The sequence below is a fragment of the Moschus berezovskii genome, chromosome 9 (assembly GCF_049115385.1).
Source record: "Moschus berezovskii isolate FMDL1 chromosome 9, NW_MosBer_1.0, whole genome shotgun sequence".
NCBI classification, from domain to species: Eukaryota; Metazoa; Chordata; class Mammalia; order Artiodactyla; family Moschidae; genus Moschus; species Moschus berezovskii.
This window is the reverse complement of record NC_142468.1, coordinates 78,543,839-78,548,580: the sequence shown is the minus strand read 5'-3', so window position 1 is coordinate 78,548,580 and position 4,742 is coordinate 78,543,839. Positions and strand designations below refer to the sequence as shown.

At 34.6% G+C, this 4,742-nt stretch overlaps 1 pseudogene; it reads right to left on the bottom strand.

Annotated features, from left to right (window-relative positions):
- Positions 1 to 990: 990 nt before the first annotated feature.
- Positions 991 to 1,921, bottom strand: LOC148776577 (olfactory receptor 4K1-like; annotated as a pseudogene).
- Between the last annotated feature and the right edge of the window lie 2,821 nt (positions 1,922 to 4,742).

Here is a 4,742-nt window from a genome sequence, read left to right as displayed (position 1 = left end):
CAGTCCTGTGGTCACTGCTGAGCTTTCCAAATCTGCTGGCATATTGAGTGCAGCACTTTCACAGCATCATCTTTTAAGACTTGAAATAACATCCCCAATTTCAAAAAACATCCCCAGTTTCAAAAAAATTTTGTCATTTTTGTGCGTTTGTATGTTTTAGGTACATAAGAAATTGACTTTTTCTGTGAATTTAACTATTCTATATCTGATGTATTTGCAGACAATTTCAAAGATATTTGCAATTTTTTATGACTAATGTAGAACTCATTATAACTAACTTTTTCTACTTAAAAATAAGTAGACTAGGGAAATAGATAAGTATGCTGCTGATAGCAACAAATATCTAGAAAAATTTTTGTAATGAATAGATATGTATATCAAATAATCTAGAAAAAACAGAAAACATTTATTGGGACATAGCAGCAGATAGGAAAAACTATAAATAACCAAAATTTTTCAATACATGAGGAAAAGATAAGCTAAAAAACATGCAAGAAATGTATACAAGTGAGGTGAAATCTATGTTTTAAAACAATATTTTTCCACCAAGTCAATTTATAGAAAAAAATATGATGAATAAGTTGATAGAGCCTAACAGAAACATAATTTACTTGCATGTTTTGATTATGCATAAATTTTTATGCATAAGGCATAAAAATTACACAAGTTCAATTGAAGAGAATCACAAACTTAGTAACATGAATAGCTTTTTTTGTAGATTAGAATCTCTAAATTATTTATAAAATATTTTGAAAGGTTACTAAATATTTTCAAGAGAATTTGTACTTTAGAATTATGAAGTATGAAAAAGTGGTCAAAATTAAATAGCAAACCAAGAACTGGTTTTATGCAATTCCTTTGCAGTTGGGGAAGAAATCTAATTCTGTAATTCAATAACCCCAGTCATTAGCAAAAATAATTGGCTTGATGCTGTGATCCAGTAGGGGCTTTTCATTTCCACTGCATATTTATGTTCCTTCATGGTGTGTCCTAGTTTTTCCAGAAGCTCATATGACGGTTTCTCAATTTTCTCATGGCTGATTTAACATCTTCATTTCTCAGAGAGTAGATGATGGGATTCAACAGGGGTGTGCAGTGTAAAACAAGAAAGGAACTTATCCAGAGAAAGTCTGCTAAAAGGCCATATATAAAAATAAATGCAAGGCCCAAAGAAAAGAATGACCACCGTGATATGGGCAGTTAATGTAGAAAGTGCCTTGGATGATCCGCTGGAGGAACGGTGACGGACAGTGATCAAAATGACAGTGTAGGAAATAATTAAAGCCAGAAAACAGCTCAGTGATATCAGGCCACTGTTAGTTAGGGTCATAATTTCCATTTCGTAAGTATCCATGCAAGCCAACTCTATTACCAGGGGAAGGTCACAAAAGAAGCTGTCTACCTCATTGGGGCCACAGAATGGCAGATCCACTGTAGAAGCCAAGTGGCTCACAGAATGAAGAATACCCACAGCCCAGGAAATAAACACAAAAATCATACATAGTCTTCGATTCATAATTGTGCTATAGTGTAGAGGCTTACAAATGGCTATAAATCTGTCACATGCCATAGCTACAAGCAACATCATCTCACTCCCAACAAAACTGTGAAGAAGGAATATTTGGGCCATGCAACCCTCAAAGGAAATTGTTTTGTGCTCCACAAAAATGTCCACAAGCATCTTGGGGGTGGCAAAGTTAGATTGGCAGATATCAATGAAAGAAAGATTACTGAGCAGGAAGTACATAAGAGAGTTCAAATGGGCGTCAGAGGAAACAACAACAATAATCATGATGTTGCCCAAAATTGATGCCACATACACTATTGAGAAGATGGCAAAGAAGAAAAGCTGAAGTTCCCAAGAATTAGAGAGTCCCAGAAGCACAAACTCAGACACCATTGATTCATTTATGTGAGCCATGTTTCCAATCTACTGTTGCCTAAGTAAAAAAAATCAGGAAAATGTCACAATGATTGACACTTATCTAGTATATATACAAAAGAAATATGATGTTTTCAATTAAAAGTTAACTTAATGAGACTATGTAAATAGTCAATAAACTAGTATTTAACATCTATGACTGCTGTGGAAAGTAGAAGTGAGAAACAAAGATAATTAGATATGGATCCTATCATAGAGAGATAAGATATTCATATTAAAATTAAAAATATAAAATCAGAAACATGCAATCAATACCTGATGAAATAATACCATGCTGCTGCTGCTGCTGCTAAGTTGCTACAGTCGTGTCCGACTCTGTGCGACCCCATAGACAGCAGCCCACCAGGCTCTGCCATCCCTGGGATTCTCCAGGCAAGAACACTGGAGTGGGTTGCCAATTCCTTCTCCAAAATAATACCATAGATATTAGCAAAATGAAATTAACTATGCCAAAGTGGTAAGGTAACATATCATGGGGTATGTATCATTTTAGCTAAAACTATTTAAAAGCTTGTAATTTGCTAGCCAGAACTGAAGGAAACGGCTATTTTAAGCATGGGGAATAGCAGAACTAAAGCTACAAAGGTGAAAACATGAAAGGCATATTCAGAGAGCCATGAGTTCAGTGGCTTGGCTGGAGGAGGGTGTGCTAAGGAACAGTAAAAATGAAGTTGGGAATGGTAGGTTAGGAGTAAATCATGGATGCAATTAGCCTTAAATGTAATTCTAGTGGGTTACATGAATGTTCTCCAAACTGAGAATCATAAAGTGACAGTGCTTTAGAAAGCTTAATAGAAGCAATTTGTGACCATGTCGAAAGAAGAGGCAATGGTAATACTCTGAAAGTTTCTGTGAAAATCAAGAACGTTCCTTTCATCCTTTGAACAATAGTTAATCAGAGTTCACCTTCTGTTGCATAAATACCAGCAGTGAATGAGTCACCTATGTGTCTTCAATCTCGTCCACCTCTGCCTTTTGTCTCTTCCCAAACATGCCTGACACACCTTGATTTATCAAAATCTGTCTGTTCTTTTGGAAATATTTTATATGACTATATGTGGTGCATTTTGAAAACATAATAGATTTTCAAAAGAGAAAGTTTAAGTAATGTGTTAATAGCCTCTAAATTGATTTTTGACATTTTGCTTTATTACATTGGGCACCATGTGGGCATTTGATCCCAGAAGAAAACCCTGCACAACCTCTTGTGGATCAGAAGACATTTTTGGCTTTAGCCCTGTGTATCCAACACAACACAATAGGTATTAATTTGTCACTATACGGATTGAAGTTCTACACCCTGTATACTTCAGTGAAAGATATAACTAATACAACAGATATTTAAAAGCTTAAAAGCAAAACTGAACCAATAAATTAACCAATTAAAAATATTTAAACTGTTAGAAGCTTTAATTCATGTGATTATAACCTGATTGCTGAGGCACTAAATTCTACCCTTTCAAAGAATACTCAGTGCATTTGATTTACAATCTCTAGTTTTAAGGGGAATCAGAAACTTAAGTTACTCAAGAATAGAAACAGATTAAAAAGGCAAGAACTGACCTCATTACAAACTTCCATTATGTGATTCTCTTCTCCATGTGGAAGATTTGGGCCAGTGTTGGCTTTTCTGAACATGTATTTACATGAGTGATGCAGAGAAGGAGACAAACATTGGAAAGGAAAGAAATTCCATTTCTAAAACTAAAAATGATCCTACAAACCTACAGTTATTAATTTTAAACATATAAAATTTGAGGCCATGATGGACTTCATATAACTTTCAGTCTCCTAGATAAAGCCTGACAAATATCATGACAATTTAGTGGAATAACATTAAAGAGAGAGAGAGGGAGAAAGGGAGAGAGAGAGATGAAGATAAGAAGAAAATAAGTAGGAGGAAGAGGAGAAAAGGGGGGCAGAAGAGGAGAAGGAGGAGAGTAGAAGGAAGAGGAGGAAGGGAAAGCATGATGGTTAATAACCTGTGGTCAGTGGTATTTATTCAACTTTTAAAGATCGTCTCATCTTTTAAAAAAGTTTTTCTGAAATATCCACATTTTCTACAAAGTATCTAATAGATGATAAGATTTGTCATTTCACTTTTCAAAATACAGGAAACAACTACAAAATCTTTTCCACCCTAGTTTCCTATGATTTCTTAATCCAAGTAGAATAGACTAGGGTCAATGCTATATCTCATTTTCTTCTTAATTTTTAAGGTAGTACCCATTAGTAAAAAAAAAAAAAAAAAAAGAGCAACAACATGCATAAATTTGTTTTCATTATTTTGTAGCTAATTACCTGTATGCCTAACAGCAGAGCAAAAGCAGTAAAGGATACCCTTACTGGCCATTATATAGTTACACCTTCTTCATTCTAGGCAAATTGTGATAGCAAATAATCGTTTTAACAAATGGCCAATTATCTTCTGAATAGAAAGCATAAAAAATGGCATATAAGGGACAGATAATGGTTATATCATACTTCCTTTTGTTTATCAAATATTAATCCTATTATCATCAACTTGGCTGCCCTTCATATTAAAAATATTTTCAATATACTCTTGACTTGATGCATTCAAACTTGTCCCTGAACTGAGCTGTGCAAAAGCATACCCCTCAGTTCTTGTCCTGAAGTAGTGAAGGCTCTGCTCCTCTTGTCCTAGACTATACAGTTACAATATCTAAGGTAATGCAATATAAAACTTTCCATCCTCAATCCAGGAAACTGATTTCTTTGGGGAAGTGAGAAGTCACCCTTTAGAGATCTGATGTCATCCAACAGTGGGAGTAATTATGTT